Source organism: Macaca mulatta, chromosome 2 (genome assembly GCF_049350105.2).
Source record: "Macaca mulatta isolate MMU2019108-1 chromosome 2, T2T-MMU8v2.0, whole genome shotgun sequence".
In the NCBI taxonomy this organism is placed as follows: Eukaryota; Metazoa; Chordata; class Mammalia; order Primates; family Cercopithecidae; genus Macaca; species Macaca mulatta.
Window position 1 is genome coordinate 146534835 of NC_133407.1, and position 21474 is coordinate 146556308.

Here is a 21474-nt window from a genome sequence, read left to right on the forward strand (position 1 = left end):
AGACTTCCTAGTTGGGAGGTGGTTGACATATTGGCCTCTAAGTCTGCTTCAGGAAAACAACTCCCTGGGCATAAGGTCATTTTTCAGACGTCACTCACTCTAGAACAGCAGGGTCTTTGGTGATAATCTTGCTGACATTGGAGACCTTGGTATGCTCATAGGTGGTTTAGTTCTTGTCCCAGCTTAGAAGTCCCTTGAAGGCTGATGCTATGCCTCATATATTTGTGCATCTATCACAGCACTAGAACCTGGTATAATATGATTCATATTGGAGATCTTGTAAATATTTATTGCCTGATATTTTACCTCATTCTCCCAATGAGATGGGTGGTTGTGGTAATGGTGTGAACTTTATGATGGCTTGAGGTGACAGACCCCAGGGTATGGTGACTATCCCAGGGAACGCTATTTGGAAGTACTTGCAGAAACGATAGTGTTTTTCTCCCAAGTAACACAACAACCCTGCTTCTCCTAGACAGCCTGGATATTAAGAATTACCCATGTTGCTGCCACCAAAAACTGGAAGTTTCTCCAAAAGTAAAAGGTTTCTTTATCCAAACTCAATAATCTAGAGATAGATGAAGTGATATGAAGATATGTATATGTGATATGTAACTGTGCTCCTGTGTTTTCTCTGCAAAAATATAGTCTTCTTACATACTATCACAGTTTGGGAAAACTCCTCCTCACGAAAGGCCTAAGGGACTGTATTGAAGATCAATTTCAGAGTTTAGACCTCTCTCGTAAGGAATAGCAAAAGCTGGCAATCCCGTCTTACATCAATTTCATGTTAAAATGATGAACTATGGCCGGGCGTGGTGGCTCACGCCTGTAATCCCAGCACTTTGGGAGGCTGAGACGGGTGGATCACGAGGTCAGAGATTGAGACCATCCTGACTAACACAGTGAAACCCCGTCTCTACTAAAAATACAAAATATTAGCCGGGCATGGTGGCAGGCACCTGTAGTCCCAGCTGCTCGGGAGACTAAGGCAGGAGAATGGCGTGAACCCGGGAGGCAGAGCTTACAGTGAGCCGAGATTCTGCCACTGCACTCCAACCTGGGTGACACACACACACACACACACACACACACACACACACACACACACACAAAAGAAAGAAAGAAAAAAAGAAATGATAACCTACAAAAGGAGTTCAGCCTATAAAAGAGGGACTTCCAGTTGAGTTTTCATATGGTCACTCTTCTGAATTCCATTGTCTCATACAGATGACTAACTTTTGATAATAATTATGATGGTGGAATCGTAAAGTAAATAAAGATAACGGTAGTAGTAGTAGTGGTGGTGGTGATGATGGTCATAATAAGAGTATATTCTTAAATGTCCAGCACTATACTACACACTTCACATACAGCATCACAGTGGATCCTCCCAACAATCACTATTATCATTTTCCTCATCTTATAGACAGTTTAAAGGCAAGAAACCTGAGACTTGATGATCTCTCACAAGATCACAGCAAAGCTGGGATTTAAATCCAGGAACTTTGACATGAGCAGCCTCACCTTAACTATGACTTCATACTGCCTCTCACATCGTGACCTAGGCAATACCATCTTCTTTTTTTGATAAATGTAAAGGTTTGGCAATCTTCAAATTTTTTTTTCCTCCAGCCATAACCATTTCTCAAAATTTCAAGAGAAATTTAAATTTGGCCTGTGATTATATTCTTTATTTCAGATCTTCCCTCCAAACCCAAACAAATCCTGCATTTATGTTTCAAAGTGTGTCCTGCACTGGTCCTCTCAGGGAGAAGGAAGGTGATGTTGAACAGTGGAATCTTACCTGCCAGGCTTTGCTGCCAGGGGATATCACTGCCTAAAAAGGGCTCCTCAGTCTCCCGGAATCTAAATATCCATGCTAACAATTCTACCACCAATACTCCCTGAGTACTTCACAGCATTTGCAGCTTCCTGCAACAACTTGAACATTCATGGAAGCTGGGGAGATAGAATTTCAGAAAAGAAATCAAGAGGTGATAGGTGCTAAAGATAAAAAGAACTGAGCAACAATGATGTTGTCCATGACTTTTTGGCACTTACTATCCACCCGTGTCTGGCCCATAGTAGACAGCTGGAAAATGTTTGTTGAATGAGAATTACCTCTGTCTCCTGATGTCAGTCCCTCCTCTCATAGCCCTCTCTTGTTTTACCAAAACCGTGATTCAGAAAAGGTGGGGATATCTGAAATTGCATTGGATGTGTTCTTTAACCTCTCTTAGGCTCAGATCTACTTTGGTAAAGTAGAGATAATGCTGGTACCTGCTGCACAGAGCTTGCTGGAAGGATTAAAAGGGCCCGTGAATATGAAATGCTTAGCACTATGTCTAGCACATAATAAATGCTCAACAGATGCTACTACATTCAGAGCACAACTGTTTGTACTGTTTATTGCATCATCTAGGGCTCATGCTTAAGTTCTTCACAGGATCCATATTTAACCTCTTAATTTCTAAGAACAAAAACTATCAAGAGAAAATATTTTTGGTGTTTCATTATTTTGGCAATATTGGTTTTTTTCATGAAGATTCATCCCACACAGTTTTCAGGTTTTGGTCAAATTGTATAAGGTAGATTCCTTTTTGAGATGTAACAAGTTGTTTTGGGTGTTGGATACATAAAGTTTCCGGGGGAATGTGGGATTCTGAGTGATAACTGCTGAGTCTTTTTGATAACCAACCTGGGCCATATGGGCTCAATGTGTAGGTGCAGACATATGCCAGAGATGTGCATGGATAGCTTTGGTTGTAGTCATTTCAACAGAATCAGCTTGGTAGTTGTCCCGGTCTTCACTTTATCAATGCAGACACAGATCAATTCTTCACTGCAAAATTGAGTAGTGAATAAACTTACTTCAGCTAATCTAACTGATATTCTTCCAGCACTAATCAGTAGATATCCAATTTATTAAACTAAAATGGAGAAAATAGATAAACAAATGCTCATTTATAGTCTCCAGTGACTGATTTTGCAAATGGTGTAACATCACCACAATGAGGTTCTCAAACTCAATGATTCCGAGTTCCAATATTGCACAGGGTTGACATAGTTGTATGAGAGACTAGCAGGGGCCATTGATTATGTGTGCAATACTATTCCATAGAATAAGAAACTGTCATTTTTGCCAATTCCCTGCTTTCCCCTTTGAGTCCACTTAAACAATACAACCTCTCAAAGCACAGGATTTTGACTTCACACTTTCACAGAGGTGGAACAGTGGCTAATGATGGCAGTATGCGTGGATGGAAGTGGAAACATGTTGACAATAATTTGACAGGTTCCTGTTTCAATGAATGGATGAAAGGCACTAGGTGCTCTGACATCTCCTTAAACCTTCTCAAGGACAGTTGCTGGCACCCTAACAGTGTCCAAAAACCAAACAAATTTAGTTTCATTTTATAGGCAGGCTGACCTGCTTTAGAAGGACCCCTTTCTGTCAAGGGAAAAGTACTTGCAAACACGTGTCAGTGTTATATGCATGTGCAGAGAAATTCTCCAAATGCATTCAGAATATTAAGCATAGCTAAAATATATTGATTACAAATTTTACCAAGCCCTGTTCTAAGTTCCTTAAATACGATAAGTCCTTCAATCCTTAGAACAACCTAGAGTTGTTATACTATAGTACTATTACTTTGTCCATTTTTCAGATGAGAAAATCAAGGCATGAAGAGATAAAGTAACTTGGCCAGGATCATACAGCTGAATGTTGACAATCTTTGTGTCTCTTTGTCTTGCTCCGTTGCCTAGGCTGAAGTGCAATGGTGATCTTGGCTCACTGCAATCTCTGCCTCCTGGGTTTAAGAGATTGTTCTGCCTTAGACTCCCAAGTAGCTGGGACCACACCCATGCACCACCATGCCTGGCTAAATTTTGTATTTTTAGTAGAGACAGGGGTTCACCATGTTGGCCAGGCTGGTCTCAAACTCCTGAGCTCAAATGATCTGCCACCTCGGCCTCCCAAAATGTTGGGATTACAGGTGTGAGCCACCATGCCTGGCCCCTTGTGTTTTCCCATTGCTCTTTCATCCTGGTGGCTATTTTGATGATCACTCCTGAATTAGAGACAGGATCTCACTCTGTCACCCAGGCTGGAGTGCAGTGGCACTCAAGATACATAGAGAAGACTGCCTTGACAGTATTAATTCTTGGTCGTAGATGTTAGGAGATAAAAGTGAGACAAGCTCCAGAAAAGTTGTGAAGCATAAATTTTGCTTTGGAGACAAGAAGTTTCAAATTTTTTTATCATAAGACTTCAAACATTCAGAAAAGTAGAAAGAACAGTAGTATCGTCCACCACCAAGATTTAACTAAGGTTTTACCATGTTTGCTTCATCTATACCTATGTATTTTTGTCTTTAAACATTTTAGAGTTACCTACAGATACCAGTACTCCAAATTATTTTAGCTTATCACAAAATACAGCAATTCTCCAACATAATCATAATACCATTATCATATCCAACCTAATTAACAGTAATTCTCTAATATCATTCAATACCCAGCTTGTGGTCTCATCCTCAAGATCTCTTTATTGCTCCTAATGGAAGGAACTCCTAAGCTTCCTCAATCTAGTCTTTCCAGACTCATTGCCTTCAGTCCAGCTAAGTGATCACTTCTGTAAGACCCTTGCTAAATTCTAGTGATGGGAATTCCAGGCTCCTATTAGATCCCTCAAATTACGTCACAAGTTGTCTGGCCCTAAGTGCAAAGAGGAATGGACAGTGTGGGCAGGTCCACTAGACATCACCACAGCAAGCAGAATATGTTTAAGGCAAGGCTATAACCCCATCAATCTGAAATAAGGAATTTAGGTAGGACACGATGGCACACGTGGCTCACACCAGTAATCCCGGCACTTTGGGGGCTGACATGGGAGGATGACTTGAGACCAAGATTTCAACAAGAGCCTAGGCAACATATCCCATCTCTACAACAAATTTAAAAATGAGTCAGGCATGGTGGCATGCATCTGTAGTCTCAGTTACTTGGGAAGCTGTGGTGGAAGGATGGCTTGAACCCAGGAGTTTGAGGTTGTAGTGAACTATAATTGGGCCACTGCACTCCAGCCTGGACAACAGAGTGAGAGCGCCCCACTCCAAAAAACTTTTTTTTAAAATAAAAAATAAGGAACTTGATATATATCCCTAAAATATTTTAAGTAGTCTGCAACTCCTTGAATCTAATATACTTATTGGAGAGCCAATATCAATCAACCATCTCCTACCTGGAATTTAAGCTAGCTTCAAAGCAACAGACTGGTACCATGCATGAGAAATGAAGAGGACAGAAAGCATGTCCATAGAGAACAGTGAAGATGGAAAATACGGAACTGTTGTGAGCCTAATATGTCTGGGTACAGGCTGTGTCGCTCTGATCAGCCATAGGTGCCCAGAGTTGCAGAACCATGCCTGCCTGTATTAACCACTGTGTCAAATGCTCTGTCCATGAGAAAGCAACAACGGAGCAAGGACATTTTGGTTAGTGAGGCCCATGCCACAGATGCCCTCAATTTCTTCCCTCAACTAACCATGCTTGAAACATCCACAGCCATAACCGATTTCTAGTGTACTCTTTCATTTGTCCAGTAGAAGCCACTCTCCTAATTCAGGCATGGAATTCTTAGGGACCTGTCCCATCCATACTTTATCAGAATACAGTCTCTTTTCTATTTCCCTCAGTCAATAATTTTAGATACTCTTCATTATTCCCTGCAATAAATAACTATTTTTTTCCCCTGATTGGGTAACTAGAAGAATTGCTCAACGGCTAGGAGGATCAGAGACTGTCCCTACTAATGGAAGCAGATAAGGACAGCATTGTCAGTTTCCTCGCCACTTTGCATCTATCTCAAAAAGGAGATGAAAATCCCAGCTGAAAGCATACAGTCAAAGGCACCAGTTTTAAGGAATATAAGACAGAATGTTGAGTTGGGGCCTGTTTGTCATTATTTCCTACTAATCCCAAACCAAGGATCTCTCACCTTTTACGCATTCCATTATTTTTGTCTTTTTGTTTCTTTAGAGACAGGGTCTCACTCTGTCGCCAGGCTAGAGCGCAGTGGCACAATCAAAGCTCACTCACGGCAGCCTTGAATTCTTGAGCTCACTCGATCCTCCTGCCTCATCCTCCCCAAGTAGCTGGGACCACAGGCACTTGACACCATGTCCAGCTGTGGTTTTTTGTTTGTTGTTGTTGTTGTTATTATTATTATTATTATTATTATTATTATTACAGAGATGGGGTCTTACTTTAGTGCCCAGGCTATTCTCAAACTCCTAGCTTCAGGCAATAACCCACAGTTCTAACTCCTGTGGATATAATTTTCATCAAGACAAGACACGAGCAGTTTACATTCCAGAGGGCAGACAAGAAAATACATTGAAATATAAACAAATTAGAACACTTCAGAGAGTGATAGTGATGTGATGAAAAATAAGCTGTAGTTAACTAGGGAGCAATTGGGGGTTGGCAAGTGCTGTTTTACGGAGGGTATAAAGGAGGGCCTCTCCAAGGAGGAGAAATTTAATCCTGAAGAAAGAGAAACAGCCATCTTTGGGGATATCTTGGGGAAGAACATTCCAGAACAGATAGTTAGAGGGTATCACTGCCTCCACAGCCTCTTTTCCTCTCTTGTGGATACTTTTGGCCTGGGTTTTATGTAGAAGTAACTTTGTCTGTATGAACCCTGGGGCCAGACTCAGAATTCTCTTCCACTTCTTCCTTCCATTTCTATATTTTCTCCATCCTTTAAATAAATCAACTCCTGAGACATCACACAGGCACACACACACACAGAAGTAAAGGCCTTGGCTTGGAAGAGCTAGGAAAGGTCATAGGTATTGATTATCCTTCTGACCCAGGGCACGGTGTTTACATTTTCACTTCTACTTATCACTGCATCTCAATGATACTCCCCTGTGGGAAGGAAGCCAACCCTCTGTAGAAAGGTGTGCCCACCAGGGTTTCTTCTGAGGATAAGCCAAGCCAACGAGTTCCAGTGTACTGAGAGATACATGACTTAGTCCAGATTAGTCCATTACCTGGCTAGTGCTGTCCACTTCCCACTTTCAACAGACATTACCAATCCATTCCAGCACTTTCTCCTTCTGGGATATGACATCATGATTTACATAGTTTAAAAGCTAAAGTTATAAAACAGCTAAATAGAGATACTTTATTGGAAAAACAAAATTCCACTCTGACGTTAGGGGGAGAAGTCTCTCATAAGTGTATTCAACATATGAATGCCTCAGAAAATATTTTAGGAGGCCATTTATTACATAAGGTAGGTACACGTTGTATGGGGGGATAAAAATGAAGACTAGACAAAATTCTTAGAGCTATTTTCCCAAAAGCCTGGAAGAAAGGGTCATTTTATAATTAATAATGAGTCAGAATTTATAACAGTGGTTTTAAATTATTGGTCAATCTAACAAAAACAGTGACAGAAAACAAAATGGGGGGATTACATTGTGTAGGAGAGTCACCCCTTAGAGGCCTCTTCAGAGATTACTTTGCAGGAGCCCATAGGACAAAATTTGCAGAACAAGAAATTCCCTTCATTCTAAAGCAACCCTAGAAAAAGAAGAAAAGGGATGTGGCTATTCAGGCCTCGGAGATGGTCACTGTCATCTACCTATATCTTGTCATTTAAAAAAAAATTAATTTACTTTCAATATAAAAATATAGCATTATAGAAAATGTAGTTAAAAAAGTAAAATGTACAAAGTAAAATGTAAAAAAAGTATAATTCAACTACCCTAATAGAGCTTTATAAGTCATTTCTCCCTATGTTTTATTTTGAGAAGTTTAGAACTTACAAATACATTGAAATGAGGAACAACATGTAATCACCATTCACTAACATTTTGCTATATTCATTTTCTCCTCTTTCTCTCTCTATAGATATATATATGTGTATATATATATATATATATATATATACACACACACACAGAGGTTTTCCCCATATAGCTGTTTATAAGCAAGTTGCAGACATCATGACTCTAACACTCCTGAATACTTCAGCATGTTCCTCCTAGGAACAACGTTGTCCTACAAAACCTCAATACCATTTCTCATCTAATAAATTTAATATTGATGTATTATTTTTGCTATAAAGTCAATATATTATTTTCCCAATATGGCTGTTTCCTTTAAAAAAAATCTGTGTTGTAATCAAGGATCAGGCATTTTTAATCTTTTTGTTTCTTCAGTCTCCTGTAATCTGAAACAGTCTCACAACGTTTTATTTTGTCTTTTACAGTGTTGAAATATTTGAAAAGGTCACCCATTTTCTTATGGCTTTTAAAAATTTGTTTTATTTTCTTTAATATTTTTGATGCAGATTTAATTACAGAATACTTGCAATTTTCAAACCTGTCCTTTTGTATTAAATGTTATTAACAATATAGCATAAGCATTGTCCATGTTGCTCCCTAGTCTTAATCATCATTATCACCTTTGGCAGGTTTAAAATGCTCCATCAAAAGAATGTATTAGAATTTAATCACCCTCTAATGTTAGGCATTTGGGTTATTTAAAATTGCAAATTATATTGTACATCATCATGAACATCTTAATGCAGATAACAGGGTCCTTTTTTTAACATTCTTAATACTTTTTTTCAAATGCATGTTGCTTGTACTAAATCATAGACTATTTAAATTTTTTAAAATGATTCTTGTTCACATTAAAACAAAAAACAATAAGACACCCTGAAATTCACTGTTGTTTTAATTTTAGTTTCTTTGACTCAGAGGAGTAGCTATTAAATAAATTAACAAATATATATGAAATGTAAGCAGAACACAAAAGGAACTGTAACTCCAGAGTTCTAGTGTTGAGACTGACACATTGTATTCCAGTCTGAGTGTGAGCTGGTCAGTTTCATACACAGGAGAAGCCTATGTATGAGAAGTGACTTACATTCTCAAACTTCACAGTCTGTGCCAAACCAGTTTAACCATACAGGCTTCTGGTCTGTTAAATCTTTGAGTACAAAGACATCTTACTCCCTCTGTATCCCCAGCAACCTGTACTTAAAACTTAGTAGATATTTGTTTTATATTGGTTGAGCTTTGTCTGACTTCTATCTGTCCTAGGTCCCAACCTTTCCATCTCCCATGGCCAGGATCCCAAAATACACAATCCTTGCAACATTCCAGCCATCTTTAATCCTAGACAGAGCTGCAACTCTGAGGTTCTGTCTTTTGCCTGTCAGGTTAAGCCTAGTTGGATTTCAAGAAAGGAAAAATAGTTAAGGTTCCCTTCATCTCTTCTCTTTTCCTAGCCAGGAAGCTTTCTGGTTTCCTCTCCTTTGAGCCCTCTTGGTCCTCTGAGATCTGCAGTCAAAACAAGAAGCCACTGAACCTAACAGGACTTGACTGTGATGGCACACACATGCCCTTCTCACATTGACAACAAAGAAAAGAAAAAGTAGCTCCAGCCTCAAAGATGCTTTCATAAAAGGACATTGTTCCCAGACCAAACCGGGTCTGGCTGTGTGTTCTTGTGGCCCAATAACAAGATGCAGACAAACTGGGAAAGAGGAGAGTTTATGTCTGTAACCAGGTTCAGAGAGAAGGTCAGAGATAATTCACCAGACCAACTCACAATTGTAAAGTTTTTCCGGTGCTTATATATATTTCAAACTATATGCCTACGTGCAGTATCGTACTCACCGTTGTCTATGCCTGATTGATTTTGTTGTAACTAAAAGGTCAGAGGCCAGAATTATCCCCTAAATCTACTTAACCTATGAGGGCCCTGGTAATGGAGTGATTACTTCTATCTTATGTTACCTACAACTTGGGTCTGGAAAGTTACTTCAAGCACCCCAGCAATGTATTCAACCCAAGATGGGTCCTGGTACAAGGAGCATAGGACTATCTTTATTATCTTGACTTACCCCAGGTCTCAGGAGAAGCCTGAGCAAGGCTCTTACCAAACATGTTTCATTTCTGGCTTTGGTGCCCGGGCATTGATTTCCCTAGGTCTAATTATTAACTTAGTGTGAAGGCAGGTGCTGTGGAAGTTTGCCTGTATAACCAGAGTGCTATGGAGGCCTGTCTGTATGACTGTTAGGAAGAACTGGCCTGCCACCTCACATGGTGTTGCTGAAAGCAGCGGCGTCTCTATATGCTTATTTAGAACCGCCCTGTAGTACTGACTTGGAATTTCACTTAACATATAGTCCTAATTATTCCATCCGTTCCTAGCTGGTCTTCTTTCTTGTAATTGGCACCTCCTACCTATGGAGATAAGTAAGAAAGAGTCATCCTCTCTGTGCCTTGGACAGCAACCTCAGCATAATGCCCTCGGGCTGTTTTTTTCATAGTTTTGGGGATTCTATGACATTATAATGCAGTTGATTCTCAGTATTAGTAAGTTTTATATTTGCAAATTCACCTACACGCTGAAATTGATTGGTAACGTCAACCTCAATACTTACAGCATTTTCACAGTCATTCACAGGAATGTGCAGTGCACCAACTATTTGAAACATCCAATGCACACATTTGCAGTTGAGGTCAAAAAGGATGATGCCCTACCTTCTGGTTTCAGCTCTCATATTTGAACAAGTGTCCTTTTCTCAGTCTAACACCTGTGATTTTGGTTGGTGGTTTTGCAGTTTAAAATAACTCCCGTACAAATACTAAAGTGCTGTGTTATATTCCTAAGTGCAAGAAGGCTATGATGTGTCATGCCTTCAGGAGAAAGTACCTGTGTTAGAGAAACTTTGTATAGGCATTCGTCAGCTCTGATTTCAATATTAATGAGTCAACAATATGTAATAATAAAGTGTTTTTAACCGAACATATACATAAAATAAGGTTATGTTGCGAATGGAGGGGTATAGGTAACTAACGCCGTATTTTGCTCTAGAAGCAGTGGTTCAGTATTCAGTAATTCAATGTTTGTGGTGACTTTATAGAATATCAGTGCCGTGAATAAAGAGAATTGGCTGCATCTACTTTTGGTTTTTTTTGTTTGTTTGTTTTTGAGACGGAGTCTCGCTCTGTTGCCAAGCTGGAGTGCAATGCAGCAATCTCAGCTCACTGCAACCTCCACCTCCTAGATTCAAGGGATTCTCCTGCCTCAGCCTCCTGAGTAGCTGGGACTACAGGTGCATGCCACCACACCTGACTGATTTTTTTGTTTTTTTGGCATTTTTTCTTTTTAGATGAAGTCTTGCTCTGTCACCCAGGCTGGAGTGCAGTGGCACGATCTCAGCTCACTGCAACCTCCACCTCCCAGGTTCAAGCAATTCTCCTGCCTTGGCCCCCTGAATAGCTGGGATTACAGGTGCCCACCACCACACCTGGCTAATTTTTGTATTTTTAGTAGAGATGGGGTTTCACCATATTGGACAGGCTGGTTTCGATCTGTTGACTTTGTGATCCGACCACCTTGGCCTCCCAAAGTGCTGGGATTACAGGCGTGAGCCACTGCACCTGGCCTGTTATTTTGTTGTTGTTGTTGTTGTTTGTTTGTTTGTTTAAGATCTGTCTTTCCAAGTTGAATTTAAGCTCCATGAAAGCAGGGACTGAACCTGCCCAGTAACATGGCTACATCCCTATTGCCTAAAACAGTATCTGACAAATAGTAGGTGCTCAACAGATACATGTTGAATTGTACTGAACCAGAAACTGTTCAAGGATACAGACTATTTTCCCTTACCTCTGTGCCACTAGTTTATAGCCAGGCTATACTAGTACACTGTGAGCTCTTAGTAAAAGTTCAATAAATGTATTAAGGAATGAATGAAGAGACTATGAATGCCCCATCCAAAAATAGCAAGACCTGGATTTCAGCAGGAGCTTTTCATCCAGGAACACTAAGTACTACTCTGCTGCTATTTTGTCACTATTGCCTTATTTGTAACATTAGCCTTAAGACCGACTTTGGTTCACAGCTTCGATCTTTGATGTATGATTGCACTGCATTCATAATATGCTCCAGATTGCTCGCATCTATAATATATTGAAATTGTAAAATGCACAAAAGCTTTTCAATGCCCAAAGTGCATAAGAAAAAGTAGAAATCTGATGTGGTAATTTAATGCATATCTGTTTTTTTCCAAAATAAAACATATACAGCAGCAAATTACCTAGATTTTAACTTAGCCAAGCTTAAAGATGTTTTAAGACAGAGACTTTGTCCATTTGTTTCAAATATGCCATTTAAGAACGATATAAACCTCTGTTTGATGCTTTACATCTTAAAGTACAAATTAGGTTTTTTTGTTTGTTTGTTTTTAAGGAAACACTAGAATGTTCATGTACTCTTTTCATGACAGAACTGAACATTGATTTCTCAATTTAGCCAGGCTGTTTTGGCCATGTTTAGATGCAAACAGAAGGGGGAAAAAAAAAAGAATACTGTGGTTTAAAAGTTCCAAAGGAAATCTGAGGAGTTATAATAATGGTTAGCTTTGACTACAAAAACCCATAGGAGAATACTGAGAAAAGGGATGGAAAAAAAGGATGGCAAAGCTCATGAAGTTCCCACATATATTTTTTTGTTCTATTCATCTCTAAGACCCTCCTAGAGCTGACAATGACTTCAGAGAGCAAAGTGAAACTGCATTTGCAAAAGTTATATCAGTGAGAAAATTCTAACAGTAAGCGAGCTAACTCAACCCCATCTGGCCTTTGCCTTAATTATTGCTGGGCTATTGGGCCAAGCTAACTTTGGAAGACATTTAGGCTACAATTTAAATGATAATAAGCCTTGCCCAAAACTCAACCACTTTTGTAAAGCTAACGGGAGACCACCAGGCTAGGAGGAGGAGAGGGAGAGGAGGCTGAGTCCTGCTAAGGCTCAGACATGCATGATTGTCAGTCATTATTCCAGAGTTCTAAGACATGCAACTTCCCCCAATTACATCTGCAAATAACATCACGATTGTAGACTGGCCTTTTGAGATATCTTTTCTGTTTGTTTTGCATGTCTGACACTCATGGCTCCCCCTCGATCACCAGCCCCTTCACTCCCCACCCAGAAGCAATTTAGTCCTCACGAAGACAGCTTTGGCCCACTATTTCATCTCTGTCCCAACCAATCAGCGGCAAGCACCTGCTACCTTGCCACTCCCACCCCTTTCCTTAAACTGTCTCTGAAAAATCCCTAACCTGTGAGCTTTGCATGAGATGATATGAGTGCAAACTCCATCTCGTATGTTTTTCGTTTGCTTGTTTTTGAGACGGAGTCTCGCTTTGTCGCCCAGGCTGGAGTGCAGTGGCACGATCTCGGCTCACTGCAAGCTCCGCCTTCCAGGTTCACGCCATTCTCCTGCCTCAGCCTCCCGTATTAAGCTCTTTCTCTACTACCATGCCGTGGCCTTTCTTTATGCAGTGGGCAGGAAGGGCAGTTACAAAAGGCTCCTCTATGGTAACACATCCCAAAAATATTGAGCACCAACTATATATTGCACACTTCCCAAGCACTAGAACACTGTGTCTACCATCCTGATACTTAAAGTTCTAATGTTGGAGACACATATGAGAAATTAGTACTTCACCCTGGTTGTATAAGAGGAAGGAATAGTAGAGAGGTCATGAGAGGGTAGAGCAGGAACATCTCACTTGTCTGGAGGGATAGGAAAGGCCACTTGGAGCAAGTGAGTAGAAACTAAAACCAACCAGAGCGAAGAACAGGAAACCAATTAAGGAAAAAGGGCAGAGAAGGACATTACAGAGAGGGAAAAGCAAGTGTGAAGATCCTCTTCAAAATCGTTAGTATTTCCCTGTGGCTTCTCAAGTACCACTGCTTTAGCATTAAAGGCTTTTTATGAGAACCTCCATTAGAAAGCTAAATAATCACAGAAATTTTGCCTTGTTCATTCTTCTGTTTCTGGCACTGGTACTGAACCAGACTGTTACTGATACTCTCTGATCCAGACCCCAAGAGAGGGTTCTTGGCTTTCACACAAGAAAGAATTCAGGGTGAGTCCACAGTGCAAAGAGAAAGCAAGTTTACTAAGAAAGTAAAATGAAGAATGGCTATTCCATAGGCAGAGCAGCCTGGTTGCCCATTTTTATGGTTATTTCTTGATTATCTGCTAAACAAGGAGTGGATTATTCATTCCTCCCCTTTTTAGACCATATAGAGTAACCTCCTGATGTTGTCATGGCATTTGTAAACTGGTGGGAGGGCAGCAGCGAGGATGACCAGAGGTCACTTTCGTCACTGTCTTTGTTTTGGTGGGATTTGGCCTTACTGTATGCTATTTTATCAGCAAGGTCTTTATGATGTGTATCTTGTGCCAACCTCCTATCTCATCCTGTGACTTAGTGATGTAGGATTTTTGCTCCTTAGTTCAGCTGAGGTTCTTATCTCACAACCAGGAAGAATTAGGCACATGAACACACTGAAGGGTGAGAAGGGCAGAATTTATTAAGTGAAAGGAAAGCTCTCAAAAAAGAGAGGGGTCCTGCACGTGGGTTTCCACCTCACAAACTGAATACCAGGGTCACCACACAGGAGCCGAAAAGGCTAGGCTCTTCCCCTGAATAAGATATTTGTTTCTGGTGGCTCCACCCCATTCCCCCAGTGCACGTGGGTCTCCAGTCCACTGCCCCCTTGTCTGCACGAAACATCTGTTGTAAACACCTGTGGGGCGGGTCAGATTTTCCGGGAACCTTTCCCTATCTGCCTAGGCATTTCTCTGCCTCCTGCCTCTATCATTAGAGTAACTTAACCTCCTGGGAATGCAGCCCAGAAGGACTCGGCCTTATTTTACCCAGTCCCTATGCAAGGTGGAGTTGCTCTGGTTCAGATGCCTCTGACAATACCCTGAATTTGTTATGACAATCTGCAGGTTTATTGAAGTTTTATATATTGAAGTAATTTATGTGGCCCTGTGTACCTTTCCAACCTTGACTTCCAGCACTCTCTGACCCTCCTCTCCATGTACCTTTGGAAACGAAGTGTACCTTTATATTGCCCTACCCTCTTCTTAAATTGTCTCACACTGCATGGTCCAAATCAATGCCACTTCCACTGAAAAGCCTTCCTGGGCTTAGCCCAGTATATCCTCTTCCAAGACAAAATTAGTCTTTGTAAAATATCTTTTAAGTACTCATCACAGATATGTAATAGTTTTTTGCATTATCATATAAGTTCTATAACAATAAAGACTGTATCTGACTCATTTCTCTGTCCCTGGTACAAATGGGGCAAACACTTCACACATTTTCTCTAAGGTTATCTAGGCTGATGCTTCTCCATTCTTTTGAACTGGATCACTATTGTCTCCAAATATGGTAACAGGTTTGCTGCCTCGCCATCCACTGACCTTATCTCCCTTATTCAGCATTAGGGAGGCGTGCCAATTTGCTTTGGGGGGGTTCCTCTCAGTGTGAGTTTAGTTTATAAATTCATGACTTATCTTTATCTCATTGAGTAGAAAAAAAAGGATATGCCAATCCCTTGCTGATGACACACAGCAGCTTCATATAAATATTTGTTAAATAATCTGAATATACGATGAATGAGAAGTGAGTAAATGTTAAACAGCTTGCAGATTCCCATGTCTGCTTTTAATGTTAGCATGTATTAAAGTTCCTGGTATTTAATATGTGTGAAATAATATTTTGTTAGATGAATGGCTGAGTAGATCAACAGAAATCCAAATTTGGGAGTTTTTGCCACTGGATTGGAAATTATGGTGATTTGAAATACTGAGTTATTTTTCTGACTGATCATGTTTTTATCCCTGACAAGTTTCTTGTGTCAACAAATCCAGGTACCAAACATATGAGCAATAGCCTCACCTTCTCTTGGGAGATGTAGAAAGTCTCCATTGTTTTATAGTTCAGAGTTGAACTGGTATAATTGGGAATGTCTCAATTTTTTGGTAGTCATGTTCTTCATTCTTGTGCAGCTTTGTATCTTCTCAAGTAGAGTAATGTGCTACACTGAGTAGTAAATTTAAAAAAGGATTTAAGGGAGATCATTATAAAATGAAATGCTTCTTTGTAAAATACAGGAAGTTTAGTAGCTTTTTTGAAATCTCAAATGAGAATTGAGATGTTGAAGATAACATCTACTCTTTTGCTATTAAGTGATGGGCTAAGGGCAATTTACTAATAAAATGAACAGGCAGGAAACAGGCCATTGACTACAGAAGTAATTACCAAAAAGTATTTCCTTTTTGTTTTAGAAACTGCAAACCATAATATAAAGAATCCCTCCCAGTTGAAATATTTATAAGAAAATAACAACTATGAATCCCGTTTGATAGGAAAGCGTTAGTTAGCAGAGTTGGTGAGGGAAGAGGCACAGACAGTGCTTTGAATGAGTTCATAGAAAAGTTAGTTTGAACAAAGTTCTATCAGGCAATAAACCAATATTCAGAAGTTGAGTGAGGTTTACAAATGACTGAAGTGATAGACAGGGTTAAGGTTTAAGAAGTATCCCCATGTATTTCCAAAAGTATGTTCTTATAGAATGCAAAATGATCCACTAAAAAGGCGAGCAGGAGAGGGTGCTTTATAATCAAGCACATTTGAGGAACTGAGTGCAGACAGGATCACAGAGTTGAAAACAAGCAGCCTAGCAATGTTGTCTAGCCTCTGGTCTCTATTTCTTTTTTGACTTGCTAAATGGTTTTAATATGATATTAAAACTTTTATTAAAAACTGAGGTATTTCTAATGCTTCGAATAGAGCCCAACACATAATACCTGCTCAATAAATATTTGTTGGATGGCTGAGTGAAAAATTGAACTTTTACATAAAATTATACAGTCAAGCTTCTCCTCAAAAAATGTACTATCTTCCTATTGTGGTAACATCCCACATAATTATGCCTTTTTGATGGGGCAGGTGATTTCTAGTTCACTATGGTCTGCATCTTTCCTGAATATCTTATACCTGGCCCACTTTGTTCCTTTATGTGCCTAGCTTCTATAAAAGAATTTTTTCTTGGAGAATCACAGAGAAAATTGTTATGTTAAAGGCTTTTGAAATCCTAAGCATGTGTATGTGTACATGTGAAAGTGTCTCAGGTCTAGATCTAGAAGTGAAATTGCTGACTCAGTGGCATGCATAGCTTTAGGTTTTCTAGATATTTCCAAATGGCTCTCCCATATAAATTTACCAACTTATATTTATACCTGAGTGTTGTCTGAGAGTTCTCACTTTTTCACACCCACCAATGCTTGGTATTAGCTCACTTTTTCTTTTGTAATGGTACAGGCATGAAATGCTATCTTATTAATGTTTTAATTTGCATTTCTCTAGTTGATGAGGTTGAACATTTTTTATTTATATTTCTTCATCTACAAATTGTCTATTTATCTTGAATCTATGTTTTTAAAAATTAGATTGTCTCTTATTTATTCCTTCGCATAAGTTAAAAATTTTAGATATCAATCCTTTGTCAGTTAAATACATGACAAATATTTTATCTTGCCCTATAGCATTGTCATTCAACTCTGTTAAAAATATTGTTTTGCAGGTATCATCCACTCTAGCATTGCTTATTTCAAAAACATTACAAAGTAGAGTCTATCAATAGGAAAAGAGTTACAGAAAATCTGTTATGCTAATATTAATATATAGAAAGCTATATAGTTACTATGATTATTAAATCAATGTAAGTAAATCTTAAAAACACAATGTTATATGAAACCAGATTTCAAGTGGATATGCATGGAATAATTTGCACAACTTAAAACACAGAAATCAATACTATCTATAATTTATGGACAACTACTGTAGTAGCTATAGGACACATCCCAAGTTCAGTATAGTAGATACTATGGGGGACGGGGAGGAACGTGGAGTGTCAAGGGCTTTGATTGCATTGTATTTCCTATGAGCGGATGGAGGGGCACCTAAATCAAGATGTCAGTATGTTAATGTGTTATATTCAGGGCTTATATAATATTTTGTTATATTTTGTTTTTATCCTTTTTGGATGTTTAAATCACTTCATACATGTTCTTATTCACATACACATCTATGCACACATTCTTCAAAAAGAGCTGAGGAGAACACATAGTATACAGTTAATGAGCTACAATATTTCTTATTACTTAAAATATAAAAAAACTAAATATGGGGTGGAAACAGGAAAGAGTACTGTTTAATATCACTTATTCAGTGTTTCCCAACATAATATCTATGAGGCTTTCTTTTCTATTTTTTTCTTCACTTCCTTGAATCTGGGTTATGCATGTTCAATAGAATGCACTTCAAGGAATGAAATTTTTGTAAGACAAAAAAACTCAGAGGAAAGCAAAGAGAAAATAAGAAGTTCAATAAAGTTAATGTCATATTGAGTGTAGATTTTGACGAGACATCAAGAATGAGTTGGAATGTCTCACCTTTCTTAAATAGCAATGGTATATTAGTAATTCATTTCACAAACCAGTATTCTTAACACTACCTCACTGTAAATATTGGCTCTTCAAGATACCTTGTTTTGAGAACTACTTATGTAGATAAGCAGATATAACCAAAAGTTAATTAGGACAATGCCATATACTACAATTCTTCTTTAAAATCTGTAACTTTATAAGAGAAAAACATATTATTTTAAAATAAAAAGTATATTTCCTCAGCAAGTGCTTCATTGCACAACTATTTTGAGCTCAGTAATTTTCTTTCCTGACCATAAACTACATTGCTAGTCAAATAAATGGAATTACCAGACACCACAGGCACTTATTTTATTTACTCACAGGACTAGAATGGTTTAAAAATAAACATAATACACTGGACATTGCTGTGAAAAGTACACACATTGCCCTTCTAGGACCTGCATAAACTTCATTATAATTTTGGGGCAATGTTCGTAGCAATTCTGCAAAGAAAGCATGTACTGAGGCTTATCATTTGCATAGAACTTTGTAATTTAAAAATACATTTATACATTATATTCCCAGATGAGAAACTGGGGTATTGTGTACATTGGTGATATCAACAGTACACCAGGTAACAATTATTCTCCCCAATTTTTTTTTTTTGAGACAAAGTTTCACTCTTGTTGTGCAGGCTGGAGCTCAATCTCAGCTCACTGCAACCTCTGCCTCATGGGTTCAAGTGATTCTCCTGCTTCAGCCTCCCGAGTAGCTGGGATTACAGGTGTCCACCACCACGCCTGGTTAATTTTATGTATATTTAGTAGAGACAAGGTTTCACCATGTTGACCAGGCTGGTCTTGAACTTCTGGCCTCAGGTGATCCACCCATCTCGGCCTCCCAAGCGCTGGGATTACAGGCGTGAGCCACCGCACCTGGCCTCTCCCAGTTTTACAAAGGCTACAAGGAGTTCATTATGAAGACACTGGGCAAGGTCACATTCAAGTAAGTGACACAGCCGAATCAGAACCCAGGTCAGGTGAGTCCAACTGCAGTACTGTCTTCCTACTATAGTATGAAGACAGAAATAAAGATTCAACCATCAGGCAGCCTAGTTTTGGAATGCTTGTTCCTCTGAGGCTCAGACCCTTCCTATGTAAAATGGCGATCATAAACAGTGCTCATCTCAAGGCTACACAGAACACAAGAAGATAATCCAAGCAAAGCATCAATGGAATGCCTTTATTTTTATATCCAATTTTTTTAAACATAACCTGATCATGATTTTAATTTAATCCTAGCTCAGCTTGATAGTTCTAACCTACTTATTCTTTTGGTAAAAACTCTTCCTGAGAAATTAGTGTTTTATAGTAACCAATGTAAGGAAATTCACTTTTGTTTTCACTAGAGTGTTATGCTACAGAAAACAGTCTTAATTATTCACACAATAAAGGTGGTCTCAGGTATTCAGATCAGCTTCTGGGTTTTCGGGGGTTTTTTTCCCCCTTCTTTTGTCCTAAGGATAATTAGTGGTTGGCATTTGACAAGGCATGCTGTGACTATTGCTTGCAACTGTCAGCTGAGGTCTTCTAGTTATGACACTGAAAATAAGATTCAGAGGCAAGAAACATCTTTTGAAAGTTTTCCTCCTTGTACCCAAACCAAGAATATTGTTGAAGACAACACTGGGATAATGGGAAACTTCTTGGAAGATCTGAGCATTATTGAGGCTATGTGTTCATCAAATGAGGACATATCATGACCCAATTCTCATCACCAGATTTTCCAGGAGGCCCTGGATTTCATAAAATTCTATTCTTATTTATCTTTTTGTATTTTAGTTAATAAATGCAATATGGTTTAATATAGAAATGAGTTTCAAATAAAAATGAGTCTTCAAGTCAAAGTTTGTCAGAGAGTCCCAATTTTTAATCCAGGAAAGAAGACCAGGCTTGTTGTATAGTGTACAGTATTCTGTGTAATATCTATAATCATGCAAGCACCTGTAACATACTACTTGTATTATTCAAAGTTTAAAGACAAACTCTCTCTTAGTATGTTAATATGACTTCTCTGTTCCTCCAAAATTGTATATGCATCCCTACTTAAGAGTTCTTGAAGAGCTCTTGACATTTCTGTCTTGAGTGAACACTTCTATTTAGAATTTAAAAACAGTAAGCAAAATAAGCCATCAGTAAATGCTACACAAAAGTTACTTTGTGCCCAACAGAAACTGATGCAAAACTACCAAGATTTAGTGAATACAGAACATATCACATCATTGCAACTGTATGACTTGGTATTGAGGACCAGAACCTAAAGCAAAGGCACACTCTGGGATCCTTGTGTCTTTATTTCCAGCATGAGGACATGAAATCTGCTGTGCTCATTGGCTGGTCATCAGTGCCTAGCCCTGTGGCTGCAATACGGTAGATACATATTTACTGCCTGAGTGAGTGAGTGAAGGTGAGTCCTGAAATTACCCTACCAAGTAGAAAAATAATTTCTACATTTAAGGAAAACAAATGTAGAGTGTGTATGTGTCAGACACCTGACAGGTTTAAGTGGGCTTTACATCTTAATGGAAATAGTTCTGCAAACGACCATTTACAACTTACTGTTAACACTCTATAAGTCAATCTGTAGTCATTTGATTGTGTGAATCAGCACTGAAGAAGACACTCTGACCTAATCTGCATTCAACCTCAATTAATTTCAGTGACCCAAGCAACTTGGCCTTTTCCAAGCAAAGGCCAGTTATTATTAAAAGGTCTGTGAGAAGAGCACACAAAGAAATATACCACAATGTGAGTGAACCCTTTAAGGGTTGGTTGATTAGAAAGCATAACAAATAAACAAATAAATTTATTAATAAACATTTATTAAACATTTGTTTAAGCCACATATTGTTATTGTTTAATACATATTGTTTATTAATAAACATTTGTTTATTATTATTAAGCATTGCTAACACATTTATTTGTTAACAAATAAATTTATTAATAGATTATAAAGAGGGAAGCTGGAGACATATCAGAGAAGAGAACACAGATGATTTGAGACTCACTGGGAACCACAAATTTTGGTGGCCAAAGCCTTACAGTCAGAGGAATCCAAAGTTGTCTGTGTGTGTTCTT

The 21474-nt window shown here is 38.8% G+C and overlaps 1 protein-coding gene across 2 annotated transcripts in view; it reads left to right on the top strand.

Moving 5' to 3' along the window:
- The window catches only part of GRM7 (glutamate metabotropic receptor 7), a 902461-nt gene that overhangs the window by 879717 nt on the left and 1270 nt on the right, over positions 1-21474 (top strand). The window lies entirely within an intron of this gene.